The 21726-nt window shown below is 48.6% G+C and overlaps 1 protein-coding gene across 6 annotated transcripts in view; it reads left to right on the top strand.

The window, feature by feature from the left end:
• The window catches only part of SPECC1 (sperm antigen with calponin homology and coiled-coil domains 1), a 195976-nt gene that overhangs the window by 34342 nt on the left and 139908 nt on the right, over positions 1-21726 (top strand). Inside the window, exon 1 of one of the 6 annotated variants that reach the window (XM_020896402.2) lies at positions 524-708. The exons of the other annotated variants lie outside the window; for them this stretch is intronic. The gene's annotated coding sequence lies outside the window, so the exon portion shown is untranslated. Of the gene's footprint in view, positions 1-523; positions 709-21726 lie in introns of those variants that run through there. 6 annotated transcript variants of the gene reach the window in all.

The following is a 21726-nucleotide window of genomic DNA, read 5'->3' as shown; positions in this document are numbered from 1 at the left end:
AGAAGATGCTTGAGGGTCCCTTGGACTGCAAGGAGATCAAACCAGTCAATCCTAAAATCAGCGCTGAATATTCATTGGAAGAACTGATGCTGAAGCTGCAATCCTTTGGCCACCTGATGTGAAGAGCTGACTTACTGGAAAAGACCCTGAAGCTGGGAAAGGTTGAGGACAGGAGGAGAAGGGGGCAGCAGAGAATGAGATGGTTGGATGGCATCACTAATTCATTGAGCATAAGTTTGAGCAAACTCGGAGATGGTGAAGGACAGGGAAGCCTGGTGTGCTGCAGTCCATGGGGTCGCAAAGAGTCGGACTCAACTTAGCTACTGAACAACAACACCTCTGCAGAGCAGACTGGCTCCCCACCCCCCCTTTTTCTTCTGTTTGATATCTCAGGGAGCAATCAGCAAGAAAGCAGCCAGCCTACATCTTTAAATCCTATGTTTCAGAGACATTCAAAGGAAGCATTCAGGCACCAGTAGGGTAGAAGTGATTTTGCAGTTTATGGGAGGGGGTAGAGGGGAGGGAGAGGCAGGGGGAGAGGCCCTGGAGAGCAGTGCCCGCCTGCTTCCTGAGCAAAGTGTTGCTCCAATGTTCAGCGCCCGGCCCCTCGAGTGTGGTTTTCCTCCCACCAGCACCAAACCCTAAAATAGTACCACTGGCTTGCTGATCGAGGTCAGCCGCTCCCAAGAAGCAAGAGAAGGTTTCGGAGTAAGTACCTAGCTGGTTATTATTTAAAGTGGGGGCAGAAACTCTCAGAACAACAGCGCTATCTGGGGAAAGAGGTTCTTCTGCTGTGGGTGTAACATCTCAAGTCTCCAGTGACTCCTGACAGTATTAACATATCCTCATGGGCTGGGCAAGTGTGTGCTATGTGCTTGTTTGGGGGGCTGATGATGGATTTCAAACATCTTCTGACAGCCTGAAAACATTGTCTTTTCTCACTGCCTGTCACTTTTCTTGTCTTGCTAAGTAAGGATAATTAATACTGCTGCTGCTGCTGTTTAGTTGCTCAGTTGTGTCCTACTCTTTGCGACCCCGTAGACTGTAGCCCACCAGGCTCCTCTGTCCACGGGATTTCCCAGGCATGAATACTGGAGTAGCTTGCCATTTCCTCCTCCAGGGGCTACTAGTTACTGGCAGCGTGAAGATGTGTTCACAGCCGTGGTGCCGAGCCTGCTTGTGTGCGTGTTGTTGCCAGGCATGGGAAATCTGAAGTCCTATGAGAGGGGACCGCCCACTGGACCGGTTCTAAGGCTTCTCCCCTGAAATCCAGCTCTGGGGAGCGCCCCCTCCCTTCCTTGCATAGGGCCGGATAACGTCCCTGTGCACAGTATCTGGGCCAAACGCTGTGCTTGCGAGGCCTAGATGGCAGTCTCAAAGATATGACAGAGATAGAGGCTTTTCTAGGAAGTTACTTGTTACGTGGTTTCTGTTTAGACGTCTTTTGCCCCCACCCTCTGGGCAAGGGGCTCAACTTACTCTGCAGCGTCTTCACCACTCTGGTGGCTGGAAATTCAGTTCTAGGGGATTCCCCCTTTTCTTCCACTGAGTCTAATCTCTTATTAGAATCACACCGTTAGCTCAGTTTCGCAGGACGTTCATCCTTTAAGTTGACTCAGAAATGGGCTTGCCCTTCTCGTTAGGACGCAGAGATAGGCACACATGTGCTCCTCTGACCCGGTTCTGTCCCTCCGGCTCAGCCCCACAGACTATGTCTTCTGTGGCTGTGCTCAGAGTGGCCGTTTCACTTCCCTTCATCTCTTCTCTCTCCTCTGCCACATGAGTTTCTGTGTGTCCATGTCGTCTCAACAGGAGACACCCACGAAAAGTCTTGCCAAACAGGCAGGACTGCACCTTCACTGGGGAAAACCAGTGCATGGGAAGTGTCTTTTTCCCTGGCTTCAGTTTTCTTTTTCAAACACGTAGATGTTTTTTAAAATGATGAACATGAGACTTTGGCATGCCAACTGCGTGGCAAATGAAGCAGTCCAATTCTCCTAGAGGATTGTTTCCTCTGATTCCCATGAGGTGCCCGCATGTATGACCCTCTTTTTCAAGGTGGAGAAACTGAGGCATGGAAAGGTGACCAGGAGTTGCCAGCGGAGGCTCTGGGGAGAACGTTGTGGCCAGAGAGGTGGCGAGTGCTCAGGCCTGGAGCTGTGGTGGTGCTTGTGGGGAGCTATGCACAGTCCAGCCAGGAGCAGGTCTGAGTGGAGGGTGAGAGAGAACCCAGAGAGGCACGTGGCACTTTGTCTTCACCCTGGAATGGGTGGAGGCGGGTGGTCTGTAATCACAGGGATCTAAATGGGAGTTTGAGATGGGGCATGATTGGTTCTGTGTCTGAAAAGCCTGTTGGCAGAGGCGGCTGTGGCCCTGAACTCTGGGCAGGAAGACCAGCAGCAGTTCTGCCCCTGGCAACGTTGCCAGGCTTTGGGAGTAATGAGTGGGAGGAGGTTCCAGGAGAGATTTCCAAATCAGAACACAGAACATGGTGACGGGCTAACCACGTGGGCTAACAGTGGCAGGATTTCCATTAAGGTCCTGGGTTCCGAGTCTCGGCCTCGTGTTGAACGCATGGAACTCGATGACTTTTGATAACTGCACACACCCACAGAACTGCCACTGCCATTGAGATACTAAGCATCTCCTTCACCCCAAAATTTTCCTCAGTGTCCCTCTAACCCCATTCCCAGCCCACCAGCCCCAACCCCACCACCATCCCCAGGCAAACACTGATCAGCTTCCTGTCACTCTGTTTTGCTTCTTCTAAAACTTCATATCAGTGGAACCATACACTCATAGAATTTTGTGTCTGATTCATTGATGTTGTTCTGTGTGTCAGTATTTTATTTCTTTGTATTGCCAGGCATGGATGTATCACAGTTTGATGATCCAGTCACATTTCTGTCATATGTATGTGTGGGTTCTGTACAGATTCTCAGAGCTGCCCTTTTTTAAAAAATCATTACCTGTCAATGAGTCTTCAGCTTTCTGGCTGTTTAGGCAGCTAGGTCTCAAGTTTGGTTGCTCAGAGACACCCTAGGAGTTTTTTTTTTTTTTTTTTTTTAATTTTTATTAGTTGGAGGCTAATTACTTTACATCATTACAGTAACCCTAGGAGTTTTATTACAAATATTGGAAGCAAGGGACTTCCCTGGCAGTCCAATGGTTAGGACTCCGAGCTTTTCACTGCCAAGGACCTGGGTTCAATCTCCGTCTGGGAACTAAGATCCCACAAATTGCACAGTGTGGCTCCCCGCAAAAAAAAAAAAAAAAAAAAAAAAAAATATATATATATATATATAAATATATATATATATATATATATATATATATATATATAAAAAGCAAGACTTACCCTTGATGGGACTGAGTCAGGGTCGCAGGGAGTGAACCCCAGGCCTGCATGTTTTTAATCAGTCTGGCAGGTGGTTTTGATCAGCTAGGTTGGGGAACTACAAGTGACTACTAGGAGAATAGTAGGTGTGGAGTTTTAACCCCCATAGTCCTGTTTGTTTATCACCAAGAAACCATCTCTCTGAACTCCTAGGTGATGTTCTATTTTCCCAGTGCTGACCACACCCACTTCACTGGCCATGGGTCACTGTGCCTGCTTGTTTCATCATTAATTCATCAAACAGAAGAATTCTGAGCTCTTACCACATGTAACGCATCCCTTGAGATGCTGTGTCTATATGTAAAACCAGATTTTCTGCTTTCAATCCCTTTGAGAGACTTGGTCTTCCCATACTCAGTCATACAAGAGAAGGCCGTACCTGTGGTGTGAAAGGGGTGAGGGTGGGAAAGGCAGCTGAGGAGGAAGGAGCAAGAAAAAAAGTGGGAGCTGGACATCCTGGCTGCTGGGGGCCGGGGCGGCCCAGTCTGAGGCGGGCAAGGAAGTGAGGTTGGGGGTGGGCCTGGGTCAGAGCAAGGAGCCCACATGAATTCGCCGAGCGCGTGCCTAGTGTGATCCCACCACAATCGTCCCCAAGTCTCTGGTTCATCTTTATACTCAGCCTCTCTGACGTGTCTTCCAACCACCACTGAGCTGTGAACTCAGTCCTGATGCTGTCTGCCTGCACAAAGTATAAGGCATAGTCCCATAGGACTGGCTTTTTGCTGTTATGAACTGTTTTGTTTTTTTTTCATTTATTTTTATTAGTTGGAAGCTAATTACTTTACAATATTGTAGTGGTTTTTGCCATACATTGACATGAATCAGCCATGGATTTTGTTATGAACTGTTGATGAAAAAATTAATCAATAGTCAGTCTAAGAAGGAAATGGAAAGTTTATTCAAGCTTCCCGAGGATTACAACATGGGAGATGGCCTCTCGGGTAGCTCTGAGGACTGTTCCCAAGAGGTAAGCAGGGGAGGCCAGTACATATGTAGTTTTGGTGAAGGGGGTACATGCAATGAGCACCCATCTTGGTAGGAAGTTGCTGCTGGTCATGAGGAGCAGACACCTCAGTTAATGCTTTTTTTTTTTTTTAAGTGCTTTTCTAAGTATGGGAAGATGCAAGAATCCAGGTTCATAAAAATTTCTCCTGAAAATATCAAACTGTCTGAGGGCTGGTTCTGCCAGTTTTCCCAGAGCAGAGTGCTTCATCCTGGTCTTCGCTCAGAACACTCTTCAGGGTGTCCTGTGGGTCATCATCAGCAGTGGCTGATGACTTGGTTCTTATGGAACTGGATGGTAGGCAGCGTTCTTTATTTGACAAGCCTCTCCCTTTTGGTCTTAGTTTTGACCAAGGTTTGGGAGGCATTTAGTGACCAATTTGTCTTATGGTGGTAGGAATGCTTGTTCCCAAGTCAGGCAAGGATTTCATTGATGGGCCACTCAGTGTGCTGTTAGTGGACTAGGCCCTGTTAACAGTAGCCCAAAGCCTCTGGATCCCCATCTTATAGTCTGTTATGTCCAGGAAACAATTTCCTCTTGTTGCTTCCTCCCACATCTAGAGTTACACTTGATCTTATAGGACTGTATATTTGGTCAATTGTTTCAGACCACCTAATCATCATTTATTTTATCTGAGTCTCAGTCACACATCATTTGGTGATGTAAGAAACAGTACTTTTGTAAAATAGATAGAATATAAGGTAATATAGCTAGTGATACTAATATAAGGTCATAAGTAAGTATTTAAGCTGAGAACTTTCTCCAGGTGGGGCCTTTTATCTCCCTAGGTCATCTGACCAATCTTTCCTGCACCAGTCACTGTCTGGTGCAGGAAAGTACTGTAGTGGCCTTGTGCATGAAGTCCACCAAAGTTGTCTGCACAAATGAGGTGAGTGGTGGTCATTGTGGCCCCAACAGGACTGAGAACGGAACATTACCTTCGAGAGTTACATCACTGGTACCAGAAGGAGAGGGGCTTCCTAGGTGGCTCAGTAGTAAAGAACCTGCCTGCCAATACAGGAGACATGGGTTCGATCCCTGGGTTGGGAAGATCTCCTGGAAAAGGAAATGGCAACTCTCTTCAGTACTCCTGCCTGGGAAATGCCATGGACAGAGGAGCCTGGCGTGCTACAGTCCATGAGGTCACAGATTCGGACATGGCTGAGCAACTAAACCCAAAACAACAACGAGAAGTAGATAAATTTTGTTTTGTTTTTTAATTTTTTTTAGTTGAAGCCCTCATGGCTCAGCAGGTAAAGAATCCACCTGCAATGCAGGAGACACAGGAAACACAAGTTAAATCCCTGGGTTGGGATGATCCCCTAGAGAAGGAAATGGCCACCCACTCCTGTATTCTTGCCTGAACAATCCCATGGATGGAGGGGCATGACAGGCTCCTGGGTTGAGAGTCCATGGGTTGCAGAGTCAGACATAACTGAGCAACTAAGCACATAGTTGATTTATAATATTATGTTAGTTTCAGGTATACAGCAAAATGATTCAATTATACATATACATTCTTTTTCAGATTTTTCTCCCTATAGGTTATGACCAAATATTGAGTATAGTTCCCTGTGCTACACAGTAGGTCCTTGTTGTAGGAGGAGAAAAGTTGATTTTATGGTTGAGCAGGTATTTCTGCCTTGGGGGTGGGGAGTGCGGGGGTCTGGTTAGTGCAGATGCACATGCACACTAGTGGGGAGGGAGGAGGCCAAAGGCAGAGTAAATTATGTTTAAATTTTTCTTATTTTGTTTTAAAACATGAATTTTATTTCATCAGAACCAAGCCTATGAATTACTTCCCACTCAGACACCCTTTCATTTCTCTTGGGCAAATACTGAGGAGCGCGATTACTGGACTATATGATCAGTGCAGGTGTAATTTTATACTGTTAAAGACAAGGAGCCCCAACTGGAGTCATTGATGCTGAGCCCCCATCACTACACCACGACTTCACTACAGTTTCACCTTCTCCCCAGAACAGGTTCTTAAAACCAGTGAATCAGGAATTCCCTGATCAACACTGGCTGAGGTCACTGGCCTGGTGGACCCCCACCTCCCCTAAAGGGAAGTAACTTCGCAATAACCACGCTGCTTTTCTGCTGAGCATGGCCTCCTGTTCTGCCCATTCTCCCTGTGAAGGTCTTATCCTCTGTATACCTCCTTGGAGTTCCTTTCTCACTGCTGGATGGGCTTCTACCCCATTCATGAATCTTTGAGTAAAGCCAATGAGATCTTTAAAGTTTACACAGTTACCTTTTGTGTTTATTTATTTTTAATGATAAGAAATTACTAAATTGATTTGCAAAGCCGCTGCACATTTTGTATTTGCACCAGCAATGAATGGGAGTTCCAGTTGCTCCATATCTTTGTCAGCACTCGTTTTTATTTTTCTAAATTTCAAGCCATTCTAATTAGACGTATAGTAATGTCTCCCTGTGGTTTCAATTTGCATGTACTTAATGACTCAGGATGAGATGGTTAGATGGTATCACAAACTCAATGGCATTGGATTTGAGCCAACTCTGAGAGGTAGTGAAGGACAGGGAAGCCTGGCATGCTGCAGTCCTTGGGGTTGCAAAGAGTCAGACTTGACTTAGTGACCAAGCAACAACAATGACTCTTACATTGAGCATCTTTCCAGGTGTTTATTTGCCATCCAATTATCTTCTTTGGTGAAGTGTTTGAATCTTTGATCATTTTTTATTGAGTTGTGTGTTCTGTCATTGTTGAGTCTTATGAGTTTCTTCGTAAGTTCAGGAATCAGGTCCTTGATCAGTTTTGTGTTTTGTGGATGCCTCCCTTCCAGCTAGTTGCTTGGCTCTGCACTTTCTTGACAATGTCTTCTGAAGAGCAGAAGTCTTAAATTTTGATGAATTCCAATTTATCTATCACTTTAAAAAATTTTTATGTATGAATCATACTTTTGGTGTTGATGGTAAGAAATCGTTGCCTAACTGAAGGTCACAAAGATTTTCTCCTGCATTCTTCTAGCAGTTTGCTGGTTTTACGGAAGTTTCTGTCTTTAGCCAACACTGATGACAGACAGGACAGTGGGCCCAGAGCTGTGGAGCCAGAGGAACAAGGCAGTCCTTTGCTGTAGGATGCTCTGGGTTGAAGAGCTGGGATGGGGCATGAGTCAGCAGGGAGTCAGCCTGGTTAGGGAGCTGTGGACGCTTCTTGTTGTGGGAAGACAGGACAGGACTGTAGGGGTCAGGCTGAGAGTAGGAATAGGGGTGGGAAGCCATTGTCCTGGGTGCAGAGTGGCTGTGGGGAGGCCTGGAGGCTGGTGACAGAGCAGCTGCCTGTCTGTCCTTCAAGTCTGAGTGCAGGGCACCTGGCAGGCATGGGCAGGGCTCTGGGCGGGCTCAACCCAGAACAAAAACCAGGTGGGGGCAGCTTGGTGAGGGCAGGGGACTGTTGCTTTGCACTGAACCGCACCAGTCAGACACATCTGTGTCACAAAGAACCTGTCCTCAGGGGGAGCCACAGTGCTGTAGCATCATTGTGCCTGGGTCCCACCCTGGGGACCGGTCACAAGCCTGCTACTGTCCTGCTGTTCCTTGTAGACCTGCTCCTGAGGTCCCTACAAGGCCCCACAATGACAGGGCCATCCCAGAAGCAGCCTGGACATGATCCCTCACGTGTGTGGCTATTGTGTGTGTTTAAAACGTGATCCGAGAGCGTTGTGTGCTGGAGAGAGTGCCTGTTCCAGGCACTGAATAAATTAACCCCGCCAAGTACAGCAGTTGCTTTCATGAGACAGCTGGTGCTCCAGGAAAAGAGCTGAAGCCTGTGGGTTAGCAAAGAACATTTCAGGAATGTGAAAACAAAAAAGAAATCAGCACATTCAGTGATTTCACTTAATCCGGTAACAATAAGAAAATCCAGAGCGATGGCCGACTCGGCAGCTGGGTGGAAGGCTGGACTCTGCCTGCTGTCCAGAAGGGGTGTCTGCCAGGCCCTGAGGCGGCCAGGGTGCCGGTGCGGCCCTGAGGCTGGCCCCGCACACTCCATGCCTGTGGAAGTTCCAGGAAAGTTCTGTCTCCCCCTCATTTCCTCCAGTGGTCTAGGAGCCAACACAAATGCTGACAGGCTTGATGGCCGTGCGGTCCTCCCCTCTGTCCCTCTGTCCCTCCCCCACCCTGAGGTGGCTGCTGCTGTCACATCCATGCACTGGAGGCTTCATTGCCCACTGTCTTCAGACCTAGCTCCTGGGCCCACAGATGGGGGCCTGGCCTGCCGCTGGCCCTCCTCCATTACCACCAGGTCCCCCAAGGCTTCTATCTGCCCCAAAGACAGCATGCAATGAAAGTGCCCTTTCAGTGTTTCTTCTTGGCTCAGTCCCTGCCTCCCCCCAGCCCAAAGAATCAGAGTTCTCCCAGGAAGATCTTTAGTGCCTTAGACAGACTGACAGACAAACTGCCAGGGGCCACCCTGCCAGCCTCCAGACACCTGCGACACAGTGCCCAGCATGGCTGGGATCCAGCTGAGACCCTGCTTCTCTGACCCTTCAACCAGACCCAGGGCTGCCTTTTCAGAATACTGTCATCATTACAGAAAACCCACAGCCACTGCTGGGGTCCTTGGTGAGTCTATCAGGGACCACAGGCTTCTGAAGGTGCCCATGCGGGGAGAAGTCTGCCTGCTGAGCAAAAAGCAAGAAGGAACCAGAGTCCATCATGGTTTCTTCCCTCCACAAGGCCTTTATTTTGTTGAGCTCAAGATTTACTTTGGTTTTTAAATTGAGTGTTCCCAAACTCCTATGTTCATCGACTCAATGGACATGAATTTGAGCGAACTCCGAGAGATAGTAAAGGACCGGGAAGCCTGGCATGCTGCAGTCCATGGGGTCACAGAGTGGACATGACTTAGCAATTGAACAACAGCAACAACAAAGCTCCTAATTTAGGGGCTGGGGGCTAACATATACACACTACTATACATAAAATAGATAGGGCTTCCCTGATGGCTCAGCGGTAAAGAATCCACCTGCAATGCAGGAGACTCATGTTTGATCCCTGGGTCAGGGAGATCCCCTGGAGGAGGAAATGGCAACCCTCTCCAGTATTCTTGCTTGAAAAATCCCATGGACAGAGGAGCCTGGCGGGCTACAGCCCATGAGGTCACAAAAAGTCAGACATGACTAAGGATGCATGCATATGTAAAATAGAGAAACAACAAAGTCCTACTATAACACTATATTCAGTATCTTGTAATAACCTATAAGGGAAAAGAATCTGATAATATATATATGTGTACATAACTAACTCACTTTGCTGTACACCTGAAACTAACAAACATTGTAAATCAACTCGACTTCTGTTTATAAAATCCTGAAACAGATTAGTTGTTACCACTGCCACACACAAACACAGACACACAGACATGCACACAGAGGGATACACACAGACACACTCAGTCAGAAACTGGCTAGATAGCTTGGGGTTTGCCTGGTGAGTGCCCTGTCTCCTGGTGTTATAAAGGCGCCTGCCTCTGACATCCGCAGACAGGAGGACCTGGTGGGGAGGAGCACGTCCTTTTAGGGGAAGAGAAACTTAACTTGTTGTGATTAATATATCGGAGGGGACAGGGACACAGCCGAGGAGGCCTGGCTTGTGACATGGCACAGCAGAGCCTGTGATGGGGCAATAGGGACCACGCCTGCGCTCCTGCCCTGAGTCAGAGTGGGGGGCGTGCTGGCATCTCCCACCACAGCTCATGGATCATTGAGCCACCTTCTCAGCCAGAGGCCACGGGAAGTGAACCCCGTGGATTCTCGGGAGCCTGTGCAGCATGGAGCATGGGAGCCACCTCTCCTGTGTCTGCAGACAGCTGCCTCCTCCTGACTTCTCTTTCCTGTTGGCCTGAGGCCTTGTGGCTGAAGTTTAGTGAGCCTGGGGGCGGGGTTGGGGGTGGGCAGTGGGTGTGGGAGGGGCCCCACCTCTGCACTTGTGGACAGATGGTCCCTGTTTGCATCTGCGCCCAGCAGTGCTGGGGGAGGGGACTTGTGCACCCCCCATCTCTGTAGGGCAAGTGCATTGAAGTGAGTGGGTGGAGGGCATGGGGTTTTGCTGGGGGGCTGGGGGTGGAGTGGCATGCCCTGTAGTGCTTGCATTGTTTCTTGAGGAAACAACAGAATGAGTCAGAAGTGGCTGCTGGTTTTCTTGGAAGCTGTGCCACTGACATCACAGGGTTTGCCTCTTGTCCCACCTGGCAGAGAGGGGGCCCCCAGAGGAGCAAAGAAACAGAAAAGTTTGCACAAAAGGTACTTAGACTTGATACTTTAAATTTTGGGGCCCCTAACCCTGTGGTTGCCATTGGCTACCACTTAACAAAGCATCGAACATAAGTTCCTGTATTGTGATGTTTCAGTTAAGATGTCTGAAATCTTAAAGCATAAAATTGTAAAATATTGTTGACCATTACTGTGAAACTGGGATTATAGCACACATTTTTTTTAAAAGCCATCCTTTGGGAATAAAGTCAGGAATGGAGATGAATCAGTAGATGGTTTTAGAGATTTGGTGTTGAATGAAGAACTATTTCCCCGTACGTTACAAGTTAGATTAGTCTCATAAGGCTGATGCTGATACATCCACATGAACTACATTTCCAATATACCAGTGCTGGAAGGCTCTGCATCAATATCCATGGGGTTCTCATCCTGAGAGCTGTTTGGTTTCCTTGGTAATTGTTTAGAGGTGTCTATAGGTCTTACAGGAGGAAGACTATCATTGCTTTGTGGCTCCATTTTGTTGTTATTATTGGTTAGTCACTCAGTTGTGTCTGACTCTTTATGACTTTATGGACTATAGCCCGCCAGGCTCCTCTATCCATGGGATTTCCCAGCTAAGAGTAGTGGAGTGGGGAGTATTTCCTTGTCCAGGGGATCGTCCCAACCCAGGGATCAAACCCAAGTCTCCTGCAGTGGCAGGCAGATCCTTTACCACTAAACCACCTGGGAAGCCTGGATCCATTTTATATTCTCCGGTTAATTCAGCACTGATTTTGTGAATCTAGGCACCTGGTTAATAGAGGAAGAGCAAGGAGACACTTGCACACATTTCTTCAGTGAAAGAAGGGCTCTAGCGTTCATTCACCAGTGTTTGCCAAGCACCTGCTCTGTGCCCCGGGAATACCGAGATGAACCAGGAGGTGAGCTGCATGGGGTGGGTGAGGCAGATGATCAGCGAAGGATGGCCAGTGGCAGCCAGAGTCTCTGTCTGGTGAAAAATCTCTGAAGAAATGAGTGGGAAGCTCATGCAGAGATTGGAGGGAAAAGGCTTTTTGAAGGAAGACCCCACCCCCACCCCCATGTGAAGAGCTGGGGAACCTTCCAGGTGTGATGCTCCTCCAGGGGATCCAGCTGGGCACGTCTGAGGGGGGGGGCCTCTGACAGCACAGATGGGGTCTCTGGACAGAGGTCTCAGACCTGGGGGTTGTGACAAAGGTCTTGGATTTTTACTGTAAGTGTAGTGAGAAGAAGCCACAGGAAGGTTCTCCGCAGGGAGGGATATGGCCTGACTTGTATGTTTTTAAAAATAATTTTTAAAATTTAAATTGTACACATACCATAAAGTTACCATCTTAGCCATTTACTTGCTTTGTGGGTTTTTTTTTTTTTTTTTTGCTTGCTTTGTGTTTTTAAAAAGCCCTCTGGCAGCTGAGTGGCCTTAACTGTCCTGAGCAGGATGGGCAGGAGCAGAGCTGAGACCGTCTGTCCTCTTCGGGGATGCGGTAGCATGAGGAGGGGGTGGGCTGGGGCAGGGGAGTGTGGGGAGAGACAATTGGTGTGGGACGGTGAGTATCGGAAGGCCTTGTTGGCAGAGCCTCACAGGAGGGACTGGAACATTCATAGAGGGAGGTTTCTGAGGAAGGTCTTAGAGACTGCAGGTGGATCGGTAGGGCCTGACTGCCCCTCGGGCTGTGGCCGGCCTGGCTGGTGGAGCCCAGCTGGGCTGTCCCTTGATTGGGAACAAGGTTGAGCCCGGGTCCATCTAGGGAAGTGCTCAGGCTCGGGCACATTAGCAGTCTGATGAGCGTCAGACCAAAGATGAGTGTGAACTATGGGTTTGTGCGGGAGCAGCGGCCCCGGCCGAACGCTGAAGCTTAGTCGGGGGCAGGAGTGTGGGGAAGGGAAAGCCAGGGCTGCACAGTCCACCGAGAATGAGAGGGGAGCGTGGGGATCCACACAGGAGCTGGACCCCGGGCAGATGAGGATCTGAGGGGCAGCCCCGGGCCCTGGGGGAGGGAGAGCGGGAGGAGGCCCAGCTGACAGTAGAGACGGGAAGTCAGGAGAAGCTGCTGACTCAGGCTGGTCTCTGCTGGGGCTGGCGGCTCCCCGGAAGGCGACAGGCCAGCTGCCGGGCGAGTCAGTGGACAGACGAGGGTGGGGCCCTGAGGAGGCCCTGCTGGACGGGGGAGGCTTCTATAGGGAGACCCCTGAGCTCACTCTGATTGTCCCTCCACATCATCAGGCTCTTGCAGATGCTGCATCTGTATTCACCCCCCATTCCCTCCCCCCAACCCCCACACACACTTCTCAGTGAGCCCTGAGCAGCAGCGGAGGTCAGGAGTCAGGAGAAAGCAAGGAGAAAGCAGTTCTGTCCCCAGCCCCTCCCCCATCCCAAACCTCCTGAGTGGTTGGGTTGGCTGCACTTCTTTGCCGGGGACTCAGCTTTTGCTCTTGGTCCAGCTCCCTCAGGGTCTCGGCTGCTCCATCCCGGACCGGCAGGCTGGGGGTGACCCTGGCCTGGCCTGGCTTCTGTACCTCCCTTATGCGGCTTTCCAGACAAGTCAGCCCCTCGTAAAGGGTCCTTTCTGAGCTCTCCTGTTCCCCAGTTGATGTCCCAGACAGAGGCAGGGACATGTGACTGAACAAAGATTATGACTCAAGATGTGTGTGTGTGGGGGTGTGTGTGTGTGTATGTGTACACGCACGTGTGCTTGTGTGCTCAGTCGTGTCTGACTCTTTGGGACCCCATGGACTGTAGCCTGCCAGGCTCCTCTGTCCATGGGATTTCCCAGGCAAAAAGACCGGAGTGGGTTGTCATTCCCTCCTCTAGGGGATCTTCCCAACCCAGGGATCGAACCCTTGTCTCCTGCGTCTCCTGCTTTGCAGGCAAATTCATTACCACTGAGCCATGATTCAAGATGCTTCTGCCTAAATTGAGATGAATCCAGTTCCCTTCTCCACTCTAATTTTGTTTTGTCTTTCTTATCACATTTTAAAAACTTGTGGTGAAATACATGTAATATAAAGTTTACTGTCTTCATCATTATGAAGTGTTCAGCTCAGTAACATTAAGTACATCCATGCTGTTTTGCAACTATCACCACCATCCATCCACAGAACTGTTTCTTCTTCAGAACAGAAACTCTGTCCCCATCAAACAGTAACTCCTGTTCACCACCCCCACCCCCCACAGCCCCCTGCAACCACCATTTTACTTTCTGTTCCTATGAATCTGACTACTCTAAGAACCTCACATAAGTGTAATCATACAAGTGTTTCTGTCTTTTTCTGCCCGGTTTATTTCACTTAGCACAATTTCCTCAAGATTCATCTATGCTTTTTCTTCTTTTTGAAGACTGAATAATATTCCCTTGCATGTATAAACCACTTTTTGTGTATCTACTCATCCATCAGTGGACATTTGGATTGCTTCCACCTTTTGGCTGTTGTGAATAATGCTGCTGTGAACATGGGTGTACAGTAATCTCTTTGAGACCCTGCTTTCAGTTTTTTTGGGCAGTGTACCCAGAAGTGGAATTGCTGGATCATACGGTAAAATCTGTTGTGTTTTTTTTTTTCAGGAACCACCATACTGTTTTCCATAGCAGCTGCACCATTTTATATTCCCAGCAACAGTTCACAAGAGTTCCAGATTTGTCCACATTCTTGCCAACACTTCTAATTTTCTGGTTTGGCTTGGCTTGATTTGGTTTGGGTTGGTAGTAGCTATCCTAATGAGTATGATATAGTATCTCAGTGTGGTTCTGATTTGCGTCTCCATGATGTTGAGCATCTTTTAATGTACTTTTGACCATGGGTATATCTTAGTTGGGCTTCCCAGGTGGCACAGTGGTAAAGAATCTGTCTCCCAATGCAGAAGACGCAGGAGACTGGGGTTCAGTCCTCAGTTGGGAAGATCCCCTGGAGAAGGAAACAGCAACCCACTCCAGTATTCTTGCCTGGGAAATCCCATGGACAGAGGAGACTGGCGGGTTGGAGTCCATGGGGTCGTAAAAAGTCGGACATGACTGAGCACACACACATATCACCTTTGGAGAAGTATCTATTCATGTCCCTTGTCCATTTTAAAATCAGGTTAGTTCTTGTTGTTGAGTTGCAGGAGTTCTTTGTATATTCCAGATGATAACCCTGCCTTAGTATGCCTGGGCGCTCATAACAGAATACCATAGACTGAATGCCTTAAACAACAGAAATTGATTTCTCACAGTTCTGGAGGCTAGGAAGTCCAAGGACAAGGTGTGGCTGTTGGGTTCTTGGTGAGGGGTCTCCTCCTGCCTTGCAGGCGGCCGTCTTCTCACTATGTCCTCGCGTGGCTTTTCATTAGTGTGTGTGCAGCAGAAAGGTCTCTCTCCCCCCGCCTCTCCTAATAAAGGCACCAATTCTATGGGATTAGGACCCACCCTTATCACTTCATTTAACCTTAATCCACCCCCTGAAAACCCTATCTCCAAATGAAATCACTTTGAGAATTAGGGCTTCAACATATAAATGCGGTGGCAGAGGGGCACAATTCAGTCCACAGCAAACCCTTGCCAATGTTTTCTTCCATTCTGTGAGTTGCCATTTCACTCCGTTGATTGTGGGTTCTCTGATGCATGGAAGTGTTTAATTAAAAAAAAAAATTTTTTTTTTCTATTTACTTGACTTTTTGTCTGCATTGGGTCTTCACTGCTGCGCATAGGCTTTCTCTAGTTGCAGTGAGCAGGGGCTGCTCTCTCTTGCAGTATATGGGCTTCTCGCTGTGGTGGTTTCCATGCTGTGGAGCACAGGCTGTGAGCGTGGGCTCAGCAGTTGTGTCGCATATGAGCTTATTTGCTCCATGGCATGTGGGATCTTTCCAGACCAGGGACTGAACCTGTGTCCCCTGCACTGGCAGGCGAATTCTTAACCAGTGGATCACCAAGGAGTCCCAAGTGTTTAATTTTGTTGTCATCCAGTACATCTTGTTGCCTGTGCTTTTGGTGTCATATTTAAGAATCCATTGCCAAATCCAGCGTCATGAAGCTTTTCCCCTGTGTTTTCTTCTGAGAGTTTTACAATTTTGGCCCTTACATTTAGGTCTTTCATCCACTCTGAGTTAACTTTTGCCTATGGTGTAAGGTAAGGGTTCCACTTAATCCTTCTGGTGTGGACACCCAGTTTTCTCAGCACATTTGTTGAAGAGACTGTCCTTTCCTCTGAATGCTCTTGGCACTAGACAATAGTTTATATTCTTACTCTTTCAATAGACCTTTTGAAACTGTTCCTATAGAAAGAGCTCTTGAAGTACTTTATTTCCATCTCCTTTTGTACGGCCTTGACTCTTTCCTATAGTTCTTTGATGTGAAGCCACATTTTAGGTCAGGAAACAACTCCTGGTTAGTGGCTACCAGCTCTGTGGACACTGGCTTCTTGGTTCGGCTTTGGAGACAGAAGGATGGCCCAGGGCAGTATTTCTGAGGGTTTGATCTCAATATAGCTCCCAGATTACAGCCTCTCTCTAGGATCTGCGTTTCATGTTTAAAGACCAGCTCCTCCTGTTTTTTTGTTTTTTTTTTTTTTAAATTCCAGATTAAACCCTATTCGTTATGGTCTCCACCTTGTGGCAGCCTGTCATAGTTTCTGCAAGTCTGTATTCCATTTCCAGAGTGTGTCTTCAGCTTGAGATGGTGGGGCCAGTGCTGTGCCGTTGTCCTTTTTGGTTTAGTTTTGTTTCATCCCTTCTTGGTTCTCACTTTCTTCTGATGACTTCTGCTGATGGGATCAATGAAATTTTGTTAAAATTTTATGTATTTATTTATTTTTGGCTGAGCTGGGTCTTTATTGCTGTAGGCTTTGTCTAGTTACGGTGAGCAGGGGCTACTGTTGATTGCAGTGCTTGGGCTTCTCTTTGCAGTGGCTTCCCCTGTTGGGGAGCACAGACGCTAAGCTCACAGACTTCAGCAGTTGTGGCTCAAGGGCTCTAGAACTTGGGCTCAGAAGTTGTGGCTCTCCGCGGCCTGTGGAATCTTTCCAGATCAGGGATCGAACCTGTGTCCCCTGCATGGGCAGGTGGATTCCTATCCTGCCTCTGTACCACCAGGGAAGTCTTCCATATGAATTTGCCTTTTCCCTTCTGATGCTGTGTAGAAACTTGTTCTTTATATACTGGGAAGGATTGAATCTAAACAAAAAGGGATGACTTTTCATCTTGAGACCAACAGGAAATAATAAGCTTTGAAGAGCTTCCTTTGGCCTCCGACCAGAGTCCGGGATTCCCTTGGGTGCTCCCGGGCCAGGTTTTCAGCGTAAACATTCCCAGGTTGGGTGGGAATCGAACCAGGTGCTGGTTGAGGAGCCTGGCTCTTCCTCTGGGACTGAGTTTCCCAACCTGGGGTACCAACAGCTTAGGCAGGATCACTCTTCATTGTGGGACTGCCCTTTGGGTACTGGGGTGTCCAGCAGCATCTCTGGCTCCACCCCCAGCACCACCCCGCCAAGCTGTGACAGCCCAGAGCAGCTGCACGCACTGTCAGATGTCCCCTGGGGGCAGAATCCTCCGCCCACCCCACTGCAGAGGTCAAGAGCAAGCCCAGAGCGGGTTCTAGAAAGCTCTTGCTGGATATTTTCAGCGTGCCATTCACTTGCCTTCTGTTTCCTGCCGAGTCCCCTGGTAGTTGAGCTATGTGAACATGCTTATTTTGTTCGTTCTCAGACTTGAATGCCTCTGCTCTTGGCTTCCTGGGGCTTATTGTACTTGGAGTGCAAAGCTGAATGCACTCACCCACCCCTGGACACTCCTTATTATTTGTGATGGTCCAGAATGGTTTCCCGGCTGCCTTTCGATTTTCTTGCCTTAAAAGGGTAACCAGTCTTAGGCCCGAGACACCCGCCCCCCAGCACAGCTCTGAAGGTGGCGCTGAAGCAGCTGAGCTGCATGCTGGCTGACCCTCCCTCTACATGGACTGTATTGTGTTCCTGACTGTTCTCTCCCTCTCCTTCTCTTCCATCTTTTTTAGTTAACTCCACTCAATTTATGAGTTGTGGTTTAAATAGAAGTCTTACACCATTCTAGAGAGGAAAGAAGCTTGATAAGAATATAAAATGAACAATTTAAGGAAAACAGCCCTAGGAAGACCCTCTCCCTGCCCTTGTGGAGTGAGTTCCTAAGTTTAAGTGTAGCTCGGATCCTTGGATAACATGGGTTTGAACTGCATGGATCTACCTACAAGTAGGTTTTTTCCACAGCGGATCCTTCAGTACATCTTCGTCCATGGTTGGTTGAATCTGTGGATACCAAGGAACCACAGACTCAGAGGGACCACAGACATGGAAGGGACCACAGACATGAGGGACGAGGGACCACAGACATGAGGGACGAGGGACCACAGACATGAGGGACCGCAGACATGTGGGGACCACAAACGTGGAGGGGACCACAGACATGAGGGATGAGGGACCATAGACATGAGGGATCACAGGTGTGGAGGGGCCCAGACATGAGGGACCACAGACATGTAGGGGCCACAGACGTGGAGGGACCCAGACATGGGGGGCCAACTATAAATGATGGATAAATTAAGCCCCACTTTGTTCAAAGGTCAACTGTAATTTCTTGATCAGTTTGATCCTCTTGAGTTGGTTAGAAAAATTTTTAGGAATCAGGAAATTAACTATAGAAATCTTTTTTTTTCTTTTCATCTTGTGCTTGGCTAGAACCCATCTGTCTGTTTTCTGTTATGAACTCATAACCCTAAGAGAAGTATCGTTCATCAGCATGCACACGGTGTTGCCTTTCAGCCACTGGGGCCAGTCCTAGTTGACTGTGGGGTGTCCACTCATTGTTCAGCTTTCTCTGCACTTTCCCTCTGTCGGATTTCCAGGTGAACACAGGCTGCTCTGTGAGCAAGGAGAGTCCTTGCTTACGTCTGGAGTGTCTGTCTGGCTCCGGCCACTGGACATTGATTCCGTGGATCCATCTCTGGGTGTTGCTGAGTCCGTAAAGCCAAGTAGCTCTTGGCTGAACACCATGAGCATTTGTGAGGAGGCAACTGATGCTTATTGAGTATCTTCTGTTGTGTGATGCAGGCACCAAAAACTCTGTTGATCAGGTGAAGATGTTGGGAATCATAGTGTTTTGAGAAGCATGCCTGAGCCTGTGCAGTGAGCAGCGGAGGTGGAATCGGACCAGGAGCTCTGGATCCGGAAGCCTGTGTGCTTTCCTCAGAACACTACCCAGGGAGGCCGTGCCCACCCCTGGTGTGTAAGAGCCAATTAAAACTGGATTTGAATCCTGGCTGTATCATAAACTCTGTGGTTTGGGCAAGTTCCTTAACCTCCTGAACAGAACCAAGTGTCCCCATCTTAGACTGAGGGTGATGCTACCTGGTAGGGTTGTGTTGAGGGCTTGATGACATGTGAAGAGGCCTGAGCAGCGCCAGGCCATGGGTGAGGGCAAGAGGAGGGTCGAGAGGAGGCAGTGGGAAGCGGATCGGGTTAAAGTCTGCAGAAGCTGGGAGTGGGCCTGGCGCCCTGCCCAATTCTAGCAGGAGGATCCCAGGGAGTGGACAGGGAGCAGGGCCAGAGCAGGCTGAGCACTGTGGGTGGATGACTGCAAGGATGCTCCTTTTGGGGTCCATTCCTGGAAAGCCCATGGCTGGGTGTGGTCAGAGCAAAGGAAAGAGGAGGCCTCAGAAGATTTGGGGAACACAAGGAAGACCCTGTCCTGCTGGAAGGGGCAGGCAATACTTAACAAAGTCCTAGATGTGGAGAGTGGGGAGCAGGGCGCCTAGCTGGCCTTCAGCCTAGCTGGAGGCTGAAGCACCCCCACCCAGCACCCTTGTCCTATCCTCGTCCCAGGAAAGTGGCACTGCTCTGGTGGAGCCCACTACCCCTCAGGGCGTATTCCCCCCCAACACAGCACCCACCCCAGCACCCCTCCCCCAGCACTCTCCCTACCAATAGGACTCCCTTCCTGGTTCAAAGGGAGATGTTACTTATTTCATTTCTGTATATTTTGAATTCTGGAAGAAGATGGAATCTGAAGAGTCTGGCTGGTGCATGAGTACAAGATAAATGCCTCCATCTGGGAAAATGAAGGAAAGATGTGTGAAGGGAACCAAGGATGAAGAGTCAGGCAGTGTGGAGGGGCCCAGGGGAGGAAGGTCCTCTGTGTACATGCATCTGGGAATAATCAGATTGGGTTCAGGTTTCTAGGAGAATAAAGATGTGATAATGCAAATGAAGTAACCCTGAGAATTTTGCCTCAGAGCAAGTAACTGCAGCCTTCGAGAAGTGGCTGCAGGTCTTTCAGGTGACTGTCTGGAAGGTTGTCAGGTTTGTTGCAAGAGATTAAGAGTTTAGATCTGGAATTTTGACTGGGGTGCGTTTTCCCCCTTTCCTTTCTCTTCTTTTCTTTCTCCCTCGTCCCTCCCTTTTTTTCTTCCTTCCTTCTTTTTTTTATTTTTTAAGATTTATTTATTTATTTTTGGCTGCTCTGGGTCTTCATTGTGGTGCACCGGCTTCTCATTGCTATGGTTTCTTTTGTTGTGGAACACAAGCTCGGTAGTTGTGGCTCGTGGGCTTAGTTGCCCTGTGGCATGTGGGATCTTCCTGAGGCAGGGATTGAGCTTGTGTCCCCAGCACTGGCAGGCTAGACCACCAGGGAAGCCGCCAAGGGCTTAGGGAAACACTGGGAAGATTTTCTATCACCTTCTTCTGCTTTTCCTCTTCAAGGTCTTATCTTTCTTCTGGGGAATGAGTATGATGCATTTCATTTCCATTTTGATGGGTAGATTTTGGAAAGCACAGATGCGGTATAGAATCACCTATGTTTTCACCAAGTAAGTCCTACAACAGTCATCTCTAAGTAGTTGCAATCATCACCTGAAAGGGTGCCTTGATTAAACAGGTACTTTATTTGTTGTCACTATGAGTCAGACTGACATGCCACTGGTTGGTTCTGCAGTCATAGGTAAAATTCATCAGTAATTCTCTCCAAGAATCACTCAGGCTATGTTCATTCATTTTATATTGAGAGTCCTAATAAAATGAGTTGCTATATAGGTCTTAACCTAGGAATTCTTCCATTGTTGCTGTGGAAACCAGCATTAAAAATTGTGGGCCGAGAAAGAAAAATAGCTGGTGCTAAACATCCATGCAATACACAAGAAGTGGTTGTTTAAATACAGAATCTTAAAAATCGTGATACCTGGAATCAAGCTGAGACTAATAAACTATTGAACTAGTCATATGACTGAAATCGTAATTTTTCTCAGAAATGATTTAGAAAACAAATCGCTGTCTTTAAAATGTTATTTTCACCTGTAGTCACATTGGCACAGCTGCCAGGATAGCAGTGCTCCGAACAAGTGCCAGGTACGGTCTTGGACACTGGCCACCAGCTAATCTCTTTAAATAGGAGCAGGGGCTGGGTGGTCCCGGCTGGGAGGCCGTTGGTTGAAATGGTGTCTCCAGGAAAGGAGACAAGAACAGGAGGACGTCCCTGCTGGGGAGGGCAGCCTGTTCCTTTTCTCAGGGGCAGAACGGGGTGTCCTGGGATGCAGTGAGGGGAGAGGTGGCTCAGGGCTGCTGAGCACCAGCTACGATCTGGGAGGCGAGCAGTTAATTAGACCCAGGTCCTGTGAGTGCTGGGGCTTCCCGGGTGGCGCAGTGGTAAGGAATCCACCTGCCAACACAGGAGTCACAGGAGACGAGGGTTTGATCCTTGAGTTGGGAAGATCCCCTGGAAGAGGACATGGAAACCCACTCCAGTATTCTTGCCTGGGAAATCCCATGGACAGAGGAGTCTGGTGGACTACAGTCCATGTAACAGTCCACGGGTCACGAAAGAGTTAGACACGATTGAATACCTGGGAGTGCAGCCACTGCCATCACTGTCACCTGGTGCTTGGTGGTGGTTCAGTCGCTCAGTCGTGTCTGACTGTGACCCCACGGGCTATTGCCCACCGGGTCCCTCTGTCCGTGGGATTCTCCAGGCATCAATACTGGAGTGGGTTGCCATTTCCTCCCCCAGGAGATCTTCCTGACTCAGGGATCAAACCCAGGTCTCCTGCGCTGCAGGTGGATACTTTACTGACTGCACCACC

This window comes from Odocoileus virginianus, chromosome 17, assembly GCF_023699985.2.
Source record: "Odocoileus virginianus isolate 20LAN1187 ecotype Illinois chromosome 17, Ovbor_1.2, whole genome shotgun sequence".
In the NCBI taxonomy this organism is placed as follows: domain Eukaryota; kingdom Metazoa; phylum Chordata; class Mammalia; order Artiodactyla; family Cervidae; genus Odocoileus; species Odocoileus virginianus.
This window is presented reverse-complemented; position numbering and strand designations above follow the sequence as displayed.